Genomic DNA, 15,475 nt, shown 5'->3' with positions numbered 1-15,475 from the left:
CAACTTGCAAGAATCTATTAGAAAGAAACAATCTGATTTATATAGCGAGTATAATGAAAATGTCATTGAACCGCTATTAGACTGCTTAACTAACAGTGTTTATTTGTATGAAAAAAGGTTACTAGAACAAAAGAAACATAAATTGTCTAGAGACTTGTATGATTTCCAGCACGGCCAAGTTTTCACTTGGCCCAGGAACAACAGAAATGGTGTGGAAAGATATAATGTGATTAATGATAAAAGGAATGTTAATAATGTCTCTAACAGTGCTGGTAACAATACAAATAATTCTGTTTTAACAAAACATGTTAATGGACACCCTTTGCATGCTAACAGTAATACTAGCTGTGATGTTAATTCAGATATACCAACGAATGACTTAATTTCTGATAACGTGCTGTTACAGCCTGCAGTGGCTACTGTGTCTGATAATTTAATACCAGGTAGCACAGCAGGAAGGGTAGAGATGTCAGTAAGTGATAGTAATTCAAATTGTGGTACTACAAATAGAGCAGGACATATTCAGAGGGATCCAGCAGTGCGTAGTAAGACATTCACTACACGTTAATCTTGAAACTCCTGAGATGCTTAGCCCTTTCCCCATAGCCGAAGCCAATGGCCGAGGAAGAAATCACTCAATGAGCAGAGGGAGGCAGAAGAGGAAAGCCTCAGGAATGGAGATGAAGGAGCCAACTTTAAAGAAAATGTGGGAGAGAATGACTTAGTTTGGAATCTTTCATATAGGCCCTTGAATAAGTTACAGTTAGAAGTTCTTAATAAAGGTCTATCCTTTATTCTATCCAAACAAAGTAATGTAACAGATACAATAATGGATATTAAACTTTTTGTGAGGAATTTACAATTGAAAATGCTATATACAGAGGACAAAGATAAAATAACTAATAGACAACTCAAAAGACCGAGTACTTATGTTCCGAACCTTCATCCTCTACTAGATGCCTTTAGTAAAATAGTAGAAAGGGACATTTATGCATTGGCTAAAGATTGCCATGTAATTAATAACAAAATAATTTAACATCTAAACAATCAAAAGCTTTACAAGATGTAAGGAATGATAAGAACATTTCAATTAGGCCTGCGGACAAAGGGGCCCCCATTGTAATCTTAGATAAAATGTCTATGATAGTAGTATGATTGAGATGCTAAATGATACTTGTTTTTATGAACCCATGTTAAAATCTAATAGTCAAAAACATGTATTTAGTGTTTATAACACTTATGATGATTTGTATAAGATAAATGTAATTAACCTGGATATGTATAATTTTTTGTTTGTTGAGAATCCCACAATTCCAATTATTCAGGGTTTACCCAAGGTGAATAAGGATTCTAAAAACCCACCCATGAGACCTATTGTCTCGGGTCGAGGGTGGGTTACAGAACCTTTATCCATGCTAGTTGAAAAAACTTTGAGACCCATAGTGGATTCAAATATTTTCATTTTAAGAGATTCCAAACAATTTTTGTTAGATTTATATGAAGGGACCAAACTATTATCTGATAACCTTCCAAATATAATGGTTAATATGGACGTCCAATCATTATTCATTAATATTCCTAATAAGATAGGGATAGAAAGCATCCAAACGTATTTGATTAAACATTCTAATATGTTAACTAGTAAGGTTGAATTTATATGTCTTTTGTTGGAAATGATATTGGAAAATAATATTTTTTGTTCAATGAAAAGTTATATTTACAAAAGGAAGGCATAGCTATGGGCACTTCATGTGCCAATAGCTACGCCAACCTAGTGATGGCCCTGTGGGAAGAAGAAAAACTATTTTGTCTAGATTTATATCAGGAGTTTGTCTGTTTCTGCAAATGTTTTATTGACGATTTATTTTTTCTTTGGACAGGCACCACAGAAGATTTAGACAACTTTATGACAGAAGTTAATTCGTTAACATCTTTTTTGAAATTTACTATGACTGAATCTATTGATAGTATAGCGTTTTTAGATATATCTATCCAACATCGAGATAATGGAAAACTTAATACAGGAGTCCATAGGAAACCTTGTTATAAAAATAGTCTATTGCATAGGAATAGTATGCACCCTGGTCACATTTCTTCAAACATTGTTAAAGGACCAGCCATTAGAGCCTCGAGGATGAATCCCTTACGAAGTGATTATGAAGCAGAACTGGGTGATTTAAAAGAGAGATTATTAGTAAGAGATTATAAACCAACAGAAATAGAACAGGGTTTTTTATATACACATCATATTCGAACGGACAGGGTTTGCCCTATTTTTTTCTGAAAAGGGTGGGAATATTTATAAGGAAGTTAAAATGAATAAATCTGGTATCACTACTAGACAGCAAAAAGTAACCTTATATTATACCCAGGATATACAATCAGTTAAAAATGTTATTTCTAAACATTGGGATATTTTAACTGTGAACCCTGAAATTAAGAATTTAGTGGGGGAACAGCCACGATATATCTTTAAGAACAAAAAGAATTTGCACAGGTTGTTATGTTTCCCTAATTCAATACGGACAAATGTGCCTAGTACTAACTGTGGAACCGAACCATGTAAGAAATGTAATTTTTGTTCTTATATCTCTGATACAAACATGTTTGTGCACCCTAATACCTCACGAATTTTCACTTTTAAGATAAACGCAACTTGTGACACAGAACATTTAGTATATCTTGCTATTTGCATGGAATGCACTGCGTTCTATGTCGGAAAAAACTATAGAAAATCAAAAAATAGAATTAGGGAGCACATTTATCAAATCAGAATTAAATCTGACATTAATGCACTAATACACCTAATGATAGGGGAGAAGACGTAAGAAACCAGACATAATGTATGGAAACTAGCTGGATCATTAGGTTACAGGCTCATATATTTCCTGACTTAAATGAAAAAATTCCATTGAAACCAACACTTAAAGGCAGAAGAATGAGATACAAATGAGTCTATATTAGTATTATAACTCTAACAAATATTTTATAAGGGATATATTTTATACATATATATATTATTAGACATAAATGTAGGTTTTAGAATATTGTTTATATAGATGCAAAATATCTTTAGTACTTGTATATGTATAATTATGTTTATATATGTTCTTATCTGTATATTTGTTATGTATATATTTTATACTTGTATATTCATGCATTTTATTTGTTCTGTTTTAATTAATTGTTTAATTACTTAATTGACAATTTATTGTATTGATTTAGCTTTTGAGCTATATATTCCGTTGCTTGAAAGATGAATTTGTGATGGTCTGAAAAAGTTACTCAGTGAAAGCGCTTACCATTTATTCTGAATAAAAAGTTTTTATCATTAACTTTTTGGTCTTTGATGGTGGAACATTTTGGATATATATGAAGAGCTTTTATGTGTTTCCATTTTTTGAATTTTGATATCGGGTCTGAACAGACTTTGCGTACATCCTGAATAGGATAGACTGTCTGCTTGGTTTGATCCTGAACGGAATTCATTATTTTCATATATTTGCTTTTTACATCCTCTTCAGGATTATTTTTTTGTTGGAGGTGATTTTTATTTTTTGGATTACACAGTTAAATATGTTCAGTAAACTAGGCACGATATATTGCAAATTAGAGATCGACTTTATAACAAAAAGATACAGAAATGTACAAAACTACCAGCTGTGTACTACAAACATACAAGGCACTCAACAGTCACTCAGCCTTATAAAATGGCTGTCTTCATGCTACAAAGTGGTTCTGATCTCAGCAAATTATAAGCAGCAGTAGCAATAGTACAGTGCAAACTTGAGACTGTAAAGTTAGAAAGTGAGAAGCTAAATAAAGTCCAAAAGTGACAAGGGATGCTTTACCATATTTTAACATCAGATGGGAAACAGCACCCCTCCCCAACAAGTTTCATAGTATATCACTACACTAAAGCTATTAATGGAGATGGGGGAGAAACTGTTTGGTTTTATTTTTTTACTGATGTCATTTCAACTTGTAATATAAAAACAATACTATTCTATCTAGTATTTGAACTAGCCTTGCAAGAGTTGGCATTTATTACAAATTCCCATTTTCTACGTATACCACTCCTTTCTGAATACTTCATGGAATTTTCTGCTTTGCCCATTCTAGAATTGCATTACACAAGTCAACAACCCCATAAAAAATACTTCCTCACATCTAGGGAGAATCTCGCCATGACCATCTGCTAACTGTGCTCCACACTGCATCCACTGCTCTACATCTGACTGATGGTCCCTGACAAAACAGAATGCATTCACAACACATCCCCGCTGTTTGGGGTTGCGACTTGTCCCCTCTTTGCACTGTTGTGCTCTGTGAAAATAAATAAATAAAAAATGGCAAATGTCCTGATATTTTAAGTGAAAAAGTATCTCCTAAGTTTTCTTTAATAGTTGCATAAAACAGTTTTTTTTTTTTTTATCTGAAAAACCTAAATGTTAGGGTCTATATTAGATCACCGAACACTTAAAAAAGCGAACAGTGATTAATCGACCCTATGTAAGTGAAAGCTTGCAATGTCGAACTGTCAGAACATCGATTTTTTTTTTCCCAAGGGGAAAAAAAATTGCTGCTCCAAAAAAAAAAAAAAAAAAAAAAGAAAACACTTTAAATATGACATTAAATGGGGGGCTTCACCCCCACACACACCCCCTAGTAAAATATACGAACTCCGAGACCACACTACAGTGCCGAAAACGGTAAAGTAACAAAGCGGCCAAGCAAATTCTTTCCCAGGGAAAGTCGTCGCTTAAAAGCCGCTTCAATATTTTGCCTTTTCAGTCTTTTAAGTTTGACCAAGACGCATTCGAAAGAATTCGTCTTCGGTCTTCTAATAGGAACCCTAAATGTTATATAAAATACAGCTAAGAAGAAAAAACTTGAAAGGGACTGCTTAGATTTCTCACGGGGGAATGTCTTTTCTTGGCCTAAAGAATCCACCCGGCCAAGAAATACAGAAACACCATCTACCATTGAGCAGACAGCAGTCGAGCCCGCCCACCAAACGGCTCCGACAGTAACTGCCGACAGTTTGACGTCATTTTCGTTTACGAGCGTAGAGAAGGAGAAAGAGAGCGCTAGACCATCGCAGGTAGAAGGGAATATCGCTTCTAAAGTGATTAATGAACCAGTCGTTCGCAGGAAAATTACTCCAGTGGTAGAAATCAACGTACAAGATGAAGTAGTAGTCAGTAATGAGCTCCATTTTCCATTAGCGTTCAAGACGATGAACCGACAAGAATGGAATCAGTCCTACAAGGGAAGGAAGAGGAAGACATCAGAGGAACCATTCGAGTTTCAGAGGAAGGTTCTGAAATCCACACAGAGGACTTAGTTATCAACCTCTCAAGGTATAGTTTAACATCTGATGAGATATCAGTTTTAAACAAGGGACTTCCTTTTATTCCCTCAAAGACTGTAGATGTGAGTAATGTTATAATAGACATTAAACATTTTACAAGGAATATAGCTCTTAGAATGGTATTTGGAAATGAGCAAGATAGAAATGGTGATGATATATATACTTTTACAAAACCATCTACTTTTGTACCACAGTTACATGCACATCTGGAATGTTTTGAAAGAGCATGTGTTACGGACTTGTTAGCAGCACTTAACAACAAGTCTAATAAACCAAGACCAGAGTTTTATAATTTGAGTAAACAATTTCAAGCATTGAATAATTTGCAGAGTAATAATGAGATAGTAATTCGACCGGCTGATAAAGGAGGGGCCACAGTGGTATTAGATAAAGATTTCTACAATACTGGAATTAGAGAGATGCTAATGGATGAATTCACCTATAAGTGTCTGACACCTTCAGAGTTGAATGTAATGATAAAAGATTTACATGCCGATCTATATGACATGTTATTGAGTGGCATTTTTGATAATAATTTGTATAAATATTTTTTGATTGAAACACCTTTAGTACCGACTTTCAGAGGTCTCCCGAAAGTTCACAAGAATCCTATAAAGCCTCCATTAAGACCAATTGTATCAGGTAAAGGATGGCTCACAGAGAGCATATCTATATATCTAGAAAAGCAGCTGAGACCGATAGTGGAGTTAACACCTTCTATTCTTAGGGACACCCAACAATTTCTGGAAACATTGTCTCCTTTAAATACCACTAGACTCCTAACTGAGACTGACTATTTAGTAACATTGGATATAAAATCCTTGTTTACTAGTATACCCAATGATATAGGTATTGATTATCTAAGGTTATATTTGATACAGAGAGGGATTTCTAGAGACCGAGTGATAAGGATCACTATGTTATTAGAGTTGGTTCTTAGTAACAATGCTTTTACATTTGATGTGTATAAATATTTTCTACAAACAACTTTTGTGGCGATGGGCACTCCGTGTGCCAACTCATATGCTAATTTGGTCCTTGCATACTGGGAACATACATATATATTGGACAATGCATTTTTTTCAAAGTTCATCAAGTATTATAAAAGATTTGTGGATGACCTCTTCCTTATTTGGGGAGGTGACTTAGATATTCTGGGGGATTTTATTAATTACATCAATGGCACTACGAGTTTCCTCAAATTTACTAGCAAATTCTCTAGAGACTCAATTGAGTTTCTGGATGTGTTATTAACCAAAGAGGCAGATATTATACATACAGTGATATATAGGAAACCTTGTAGAAGAAATGCATTTTTACATAGAGACAGTATGCACCCACCCCACATACACAAGAATGTAGTTAAAAATCAAGCACTAAGGTGCTCTAGACTGATTAGTAACAATGAAAATTATAGTACAGCCATAGGTGATATACAGGGAGATCTCTCAAAGAGAGGCTATCATAAAAAGGAGCTTGAGATGATGTACCACATTGATCGAACAACTGAAGGCTGCCCCTATATTAATAGAAGCAACTACTTGAATGAGACTGAGGCATCACATAAGAACAGCAGTATTAGGAGGAACAGGGTTACCATTCCATTCACTAATAATAATAATATTATAACAAATGTTATAAAGAAGAACTGGAGTATTTTAACTTTAGACAAAGGGATCTGTGAGATTGTACGTCAACAGTCGAGTTTTAGCTATAGAAATAACAAGTCTTTAAAAAGATTATGTTATGAACGTAATGAGATCAGCAAACCTATCTCTGTTAAGAAAGGAACATTTCCATGTTATAACTGCAATCAATGCCAATATATTTTGGGCACTAATGTATTTGAACATCCAGATACTCACATCATATACAAATTTGATTTTTATGCGAGTTGTACGTCTAGGAATGTTGTATATTTAGGTATCTGTCAAAAATGTGGACATTTCTATAGGTAAAACTTAATAGGAGTTTAAGGAAAAGAATCAGGGAACACATTTATACTATAAGCAAGGAAAATGAAACCAATGGCATTGCCAGACATGTACTTCAGAATGACACCACACATAAGTTTACGTTCCTGATACTAGAACTCATACACACTACAGAGAGATTAGGTAATGTGAATAACTTCACTGAAAAGGAAGAAAACACATGGATAATTAAATTACAAGCTGACCATGGACATGGTTTGAATGATAGAGTTTCCCTGAAACCATTCCTTAAGGATAGGCCCTTGCGACATTAGAGGTTTTTATATGTATATATTTTTTATGTTTTCATTATTAGGTAATCCACATTTCCTGTTATGTCTACAGGTTTTTATTCTGTGAGTTCATGTATACAGATATGTATTTATATAGTTGTTGATATCAGTGAATGTGTTTTTATAGATATATATATATATATATATATATATATATATATATATATATATATATATATATATATATATATATATACATATATATATATATATATATATATATATCTATAGGTTTATATATATTTTTTGTATGTTTTTTACATATCTTTTTTATGACACTTATATTTTAACACTGAACTTTTTCTATATGTTTTTTATGTATGTTATAGAACTAATGCCTTTTTGAACACACACATTTTAAGGTTTGGATAAATGTTAGTGTTAATTAGCACAGTGATGCCATTGGCTCTCATAGACTATTTAAGGATTCATTTTTGAGTTTGTTTTTAAAGTCTGAAGAAGCGTCGACTGAGACGTGAAAGCGCTTACTGAAAAATAAAATTTCTGCATTTACTGAAACTTATCTGAGGTTTGCTTCGATTGTCGTGGTGTGCCTATCATTCTACTTTTTGGTTATATAAAATAGCATAATTAACTCAAATGCTACAAGAATAAGCTTTTATTTTGGGAAAAAAAGAGAAGTTCTGTCCTTTGCACTGGTCGTGACTATGTTATGTCCTGTAAAATCTCATGTTTCTACAAAAAATGTTCCACTTGACATCTGAAAATGTGGTATTGCCTACCTCTGTTTCTTTCTCCATCAGGCAAGAAGAGTCACAGCTCCTTTAGTTTTCCCATGGAAAGAAAACAGAAATGTGGTGTTTGAGAAAATGGAGCTAAAATGGCAGATAAAACTCATTGCCCCAAGACATCAGGCGTGAACTCCAAAAACTCCTTGCCCCAAGACATCAGGAGTGAACTCCAGCTGATCAATCAAAAGCTTCTTGACCCTAAGAAATGTCCACCATAAAGCCTTCTACTAATTTTGCTGCAAGGTTAAGGACATTTCAGCATGGACTAAATGTTCAAAACCACCTAGCTGACATTTATGTTGACTTTTTATTTTAAAGGATCATAGAAGGTTACTAGGCTAATGGCCCTGGGGTCCTTACAAGCCTAGCCAAGAGTTTATCCCCAAAAAGAAACTTCAGTCAGCACCTGTTACCCCTGTCAATAAGGGACACAGGTGGAACCCCTGGGACAAATTTGTGGTTTCCCATCCACTCATCAAGGTTGCGCTTGAAGAGGGTCAGCGAGGTGCTCTGTTTGACATGTATAGGAAGTCTATTCCAGAGACGGGGCAGCCTCTGGGAGACAAACCTGTCACTCTAGCAGGTTTTGTTGTGGCATATTAGATTCAGGCCTTTTGAGTGGGTAGTGCATGAGGAATCTTACGGATATGGAAGCATCTCTAGTAGGGCAGTGTCCGAGACTGCCCTGTAGGCGAGACACAAATCACGTCTGAGCAATCTGTACCAAGTAGAGTGACAGTGATTTGAGCCTGTCCACAAAGGACAGGTGCTGGAGGCCATGGATTCTCTTGGTGAGGTATTTCAGTGGCCTTTCCAGTTGATGCATATGTTTGGAGAGGTATATCCCAAATGGGACATTATACTCAATTACTGGTCTAATGAGGGAGGAGTATAGAGAGGTAATAACCTCCTTTTTTCTGCATGCAATCCCTTTACTTATGAAATGAACCAAGTAAAAGGCTTTTCTGCCCATTGCCACTACACGATGGTCAAATGTGAAGTTATCAACAGAGTGCCCAGGTCTCTCACCAGAGGTTATGTGCATAAGGGGTTGCAGTTAATGTGGTAATTGGTAGGGGTTGTGTTTTTGCTGAATGGTATGATGATGCATTTTTTTGCATTTAGCTTGAGGCCATGACTTTAGCACCAGTCATTAGTTGCTGTGAGACCCTCTTGCAGTATGTTATCATCACTTGGGGAGTCAATGACAGCACCCAACCTTGACTTTTGTTTGTAAGGGAGGCTATGGAGAGATGGAAAAGTTTGTTCAAGAACTGCAAGTGAACAAGTTTGAGATCAAATTTGATGGGTTACAAAAAGGAAAGAGAGTAAATTATCTGGATATTACAAAAGAAAGGCAAGAAGATGGTAAACTTAAAACTAAAATATTTAGAAAAATGGGACAACCAAGCTTTATGTTGCATGGAACTAGTTGTCATCCCCACACACTATCTCTTCCATTCCTTATGCGGAAATGGTTAGGGTTAAACGTTTGTGCAGTGACAGGAAGGAATGTGAGAAGGAAGTTCAAAATACAGCTAACATGTTTATAGAAAGGGGCTATGAGCCAGAAAAAGTATGGTGGATGTATAATAAAGTAATGAAGAAAACAGTGAATAAGGCACAGAATTTAATAATGCAGAAAAAATGTGACTTATAGTTTGTGTCCAAGTATACTAATTCTTTCTAACATTTTAGAGAAAATAGATATTACTGGTCCTATATACAGAAAGAAAAATCCTGCCTAAAAATGTTAAACTTTGTTTTTCATATAAAAGAGGCAGGAATAACCCAGCCACTGGGGATGCACAAGCCAGTGCATTTCTTTGTGCCGGTCCCATGCCTGGATAAATGGGGAGGGTTGCGTCAGGAAGGGCATCCGGCGTAAAATTTTGCCAAATCATACATGCAGACAACTGTACACATATACATACCGGATCGGTTGAGGCCCGGGTTAACAACGACCGCCACCAGTACTGTTGGCCAATAGGGTGCTGGCGGAAATTGGGCTACTGCTGGCCGAAGGAGGAGAAGAGGCTGAAGGCAGGTAAATGCTAGGACTGTGATGGTGAGGGTCAGAACTCTGAATGTTGGCAGTATGACTGGTATAGGGAGAGAGCTAGCTGATATGATGGACCGAAGGAAGGTTGGTATATTGTGTGTGCAAGAGACCAGATGTAATGGGAGCAAGGCTAGGTGCATCAGAGGTGGGTTCAAATTGTTTTATCATGGTGTGGATGGGAGGAGAAATGGCGTAGGCATTATCCTGAAGGAACAGTATGCTAAGAGTGTTTTGGAGGTGAAAAGAGTGTCTGACAGGGTGATGTTTATGAAGCTGGAAATTGATGGTGTAATGATGAATGTTGTTAGTGCATATACTCCACAAGTTGGGTGTGCAATGGATGAGAAAGAAAGAAATTTTGGAGTGAGTTGGATGAAGTGGTGATGACTGTACCCAAGGGTGAGAGACTGGTGGTTGGAGCAGATTTCAATGGGCATGTTGGTGAAGGGAACAGAGGGGATGAGGAAGTGATGGGTAGGTATGGTGTTAAGCAAAGGAATATTGAAGGTCAGATGGTAGTGGATGTTGCGAAAAGGATGGACATGGCTGTGATGAATACGTAGTTTAACAAGAAGGAGGAGCATAGGGTCACACACAAGAGTGGAGGAAGATGCACACAGGTGGATTATATCTTATGTAGAAGGACCAATCTGAAGGAGATTGGAGACTGTAAAGTGGTGGCCGGGGAAAGTGTAGTTAGGCAGCATAGGATGGTGGTTTGTAGGATGACATTGGTGATCAAGAAGAGGAGGAGGAGTGTGAGGGCAGCACCAAGGATCAAATGATGGAAATTGAAAAAAGGTAATTGTGAGGTGGTGTTCAGGGAAAGAGTCAAGACAGACACTGGGTGGCAGTGAAGAGTTATCGAATAGCTGGGTAACTACAGCAGAGCTAGTAAGAGAGATGGCTAGAAAGGTGCTTGGTGTGACATCTGCAAAGAGGAAGGAGGACAAGGAGACCTGGTGGTGGAATGAAGAAGTACAGAAGAGTATACAGAGAAAGAGGTTGGTGAAGAAGAAGTGGGATTGTCAGAGAGATGAAGAAAGTAGACAAGAGTATAAGGAGATGAGGTGCATGGCAAAGAGAGAGGTGGCGAAGGGTAAGGCATATGAAGAGTTGTATAAAAGGTTGGACACTAAGGAGGGGGAACAGGACCTGTACCGATTGGCTAGACAGAGGGACCGATCTAGTAAAGATGTGCAGCAGGTAAGGGTAATAAAGGATAATGAGGGAAACGTACTCACAAGCGAGGAGAGTGTGTTGAGGAGATGGAAAGAGTACTTTGAGGGGCTGATGAATGAAGAGAATGAGAGGGAGAGAAGGTTGGATGATGTGTGAATAGTGAATCATGAAGTGCAGTGGATTAGCAAGGAGGAAGTAAGGATAGCTATGAAGAGGATGAAGAACGGAAAGACTGTTGGTCCAGATGACAAACCTGTGGAAGCATGGAGGTGTTTAGGTGAAATGGCAGTGGAGTTTTTAACTAGATTGTTTAATGAAATCTTGGAAAGTGAGAGGATGTCTAAGGAATGGAGAAGAAGTGTTTTGGTACCAATTTTTAAGAATAAGGGTGATGTGCAGAGCTGTAGTAACTACAGAGGGAATAAATTGATCAGTCACAGCATGAAGTTATGGGAAAGAGTAGTGGAAGCTAGGTTAAGAAGGGAGGTGATGATTAGTGATCAGCAGTATGGTTTCATGCCAGGAAAGAGCACTACAGATGCAATGTTTGCTCTGAGAGTGTTGCTGGAGAAGTACAGAGAAGGTCAGAAGGAGTTGCATTGTGTCTTTGTGGATTTAGAGAAAGCATATGACAGGGTGCCTAGAGAGGAGTTGTGGTATTGTATGAAGAAGTCGGGAGTGTCAGAGAAGTATGTTAGAGTGATACAGGATATGTACGAGGGTAGTGTGACAGCAGTGAGGTCTGCGGTGGGAGTGATGGATGCTTTTAAGGTGGAGGTGGGATTACATCAAGGATCAGCTCTGAGCCCTTTCTTATTTGCAATGGTTATGGACAGGTCGACAGATGAGTTCAAACAGGAGTCCCCGTGGACTATGATGTTTGCAGATGACATTGTGATCTGTTGTGAGAGTAGGGAAGAGGTGGAGGAGACCCTGGAGAGGTGGAGATATGCTCTAGAGAGAAGAGGAATGAAGGTCAGCAGGACTAAGACAGAATATATGTGTGTGAATGAGGGAGGATAGAGGAATGGTGAGGATGCAGGGAGTAGTGGTGGTGAAGGAGTTTAAATACTTGGGATCAACAGTTCAGAGTAATGGTGAGTGCAGAAGAGAGGTGAAGAAAAGAGTACAGGCAGGATGGAGTGGGTGGAGAAGAGTGTCAGGAGTGATTTGTGACAGACGAGTACCAGTAAGAGTGAAAGGGAGGGTCTACAAGAGGGTAGTGAGACCAGCTATGTTATATGGGTTGGAGACAGTGGCATTGACAAAAAGGCAGGAGTCAGAGTTGGACGTGGCAGAGTTGAAGATGTTAAGATTTGCACTGGGTGTGATGAGGATTGACAGGATTAGGAATAAGTATATTAGAGGGTCAGCCCAGGTTGGAAGGTTTGGAGACAAAGCCAGAGAGGCAAGATTATGTTGGTTTGGACATGTGCTGAGGAGAGATGCCGAGTATATTGGGAAAAAGATGCTACCAGGTAACAGGAAAAGAGGGAGGCATAAGATAAGGTTTATGGATGTGGTGAGAGAGGACATGCAGGTGGTTGGTGTGACAGACCAAGATGCAGAGGACAGGAAGAAATGGAAACAGTTGATCTGCTGTGGCGACCCCTAACGGGAGCAGCCAAAAGAAGAAGAATAAAAGCGGCAGGAATCTTAAGGACTTGTTAGTACATGGAAAATTTAAGAGACCAAAAAATAGAAAATAATGTAGTGAGATATGGAACTTTTCCATGTGACAATTGCACAGTATGCAAAACACATAGCTGATCGTTGTGAAAGCATTAATGGAAAAAAAATTGATAGAAGAGGCAGCTTCTCTTACAATAGTGAGAAGATTATATATCGTTGAAAATGTCCTTGTGTATTATTTTATATTGGGAAAGGCAAGAGAAGCTCTGCTGTAAGATTAAAAGAGCACATAAGGGACATCAAGAAGCAAAGATTTCAAAGTCCTGTAGCTATGCACTTTAAGGAACACCATAATGGAGACCCACAGGGGTTATAGGCAACTGTTTTGGAACAAGTAAATACTAGGTTTAGTACTGATGAAAAAAATTAACAAACACTTAAGAAAGAAGGAAGCAATACTTATTTTAAAATATGATCCAATGCTTCCAAGAGGTTTGAATAGAGAATTCTATTGGAACCATTTAATGTAAGAAGGTGAAAAAGAATATTAAAAATAAACCTGTTTAGTTGGCTTTTTAGTGAATTCTTAATTGGATGATTATTTAATTGATAAAATGCATGTATTTAAGTGCATGCTTAGCAGTCGAAAGATGTACTCTGAAAAGGCTTTTCTGAAAGCCGAGGCACCAGAGAAGTGTAACTTGCTCTTTATGGTATAAGAGTTTGAAGTTTTGCTGTTAACTTTTACTGCAGAAGTTATTTTTTATTTTAATAAATCAGTCTGTGTACTAAACTGAGTGAATTCATCTGGCCTGGAACTTGTGGTGTGAGGTTTGGTTTGTTCTACAGTGTGGTGCTTCATTAGTTTGCAAGGAATTTTTAAAGTCGGTCATCTCATTACACTGCCAAAAATGTGTTTCCAATTACCTCTTTCTTCTCCACGACACCTGCAATATTTGCCATCTACCTGAGAAAAAATTATGTGGAGTCTGCTTGGGGTATGAAAATACCTATGTAAAAAATTACAAAAAAGAAGTTATCTACTCACCGTAACGTTCCATCTGAGTAGGTACTTCATTTGTCTGCAACCTGTGGGCATCGGATCCGACTTCGGATCTGAGCTGGCAGCTTTCCAAGCTCCAAGATCCGAGCTCCTAGCTCATCTCCCTACCCATAATCCCCTGCTACCAACCACATTACCTCAGATCGTTTTTTTTGCCTTACCAACCTGGAAACACGAAAAATCAACTGCAAAGGTGATCAGAAAATCCCGAAAGGTTCGGGGGATGGCAGGGGGGGTCGGTTGCAGACAAATGAAGTACCTACTCAGAAGGAACGTTATGGTGAGTACATAACTTCTTTATCTGAAGTAGTTACTTCATTTGCTCTGCAACCTGTGGGACAGAGTCCCCAGCTACCTTATAAGAACCTGGGTGGTCCTTACGGAAGGATATTCCGAAGCACCGCGGAGCCAAAAGAAGCCCTACTTCTCGAAATCACATCTAATTTATAATGAGAAATGAACGTATGAGAAGAGGACCAAGTAGCTGCTGAACATATGTCGTCCACTGGAACCCTAGACCAGAAGGCTGTTGAGGTGGCTACAGATCTTGTAGAATGAGCACGGATACTAACCAGGGCTGGTTTGCCAGACGATATACTCCCCTGAATAATACACTGACGGATCCAATTTGCTACAGTGACTTTGGAAATGGCTTTACCCATGGCTGATTTTGCATACGAGACAAACAACTGGTCCGACTTGCGAAACTCTCTAGTCCTATGCAAGTAGAAACGCAGCTGTCTGTGTACATCCAATTTGTGCAATGTGTATTCTCCCTTGTTCTGAAATGCTGGAAAAAACACTGGTAGATTTATCGATTGATTTATATTTGCTTCTGAAGCAACCTTAGGCAAGAAAGACGGGTTAGTCCTGAGGGACACTCTATCTTTGTGAAAGATAAGGTAAGGAGGTTTCATACACAAGGCTTGTAATTCTGAAACCCTTTTGGCCGAAGTAATAGCCACTAAGAAAGCTGTTTTCCATGACAAGAACTTCAATGGAATTGAGGCCGCAGGTTCAAAAGGTGGACTCGTCAAGGCTTGCAAGACTAGAGTGAGATCCCATGGGGGAACTACAGACTTTATCGGCGGATTTAGAAGGAAGATGCCTCGTAAGAAGGTTTTGCACAACTTCGTAGATGCTA

The 15,475-nt window shown here is 37.8% G+C and overlaps 1 protein-coding gene across 1 annotated transcript in view; it reads right to left on the bottom strand.

Annotated features, from left to right (window-relative positions):
- INTS11 (integrator complex subunit 11) overlaps nt 1-15,475 on the bottom strand; it is a 519,827-nt gene that overhangs the window by 203,190 nt on the left and 301,162 nt on the right. The gene's annotated exons all lie outside the window — the stretch shown is intronic.

The sequence above is a fragment of the Protopterus annectens genome, chromosome 2.part1 (assembly GCF_019279795.1).
Source record: "Protopterus annectens isolate FY-2018-M chromosome 2.part1, PAN1.0, whole genome shotgun sequence".
Classification (NCBI taxonomy): domain Eukaryota; kingdom Metazoa; phylum Chordata; order Ceratodontiformes; family Protopteridae; genus Protopterus; species Protopterus annectens.
The sequence above is the reverse complement of the archived record's forward strand: the minus strand, read 5'-3'. Positions and strand labels throughout refer to the sequence as shown.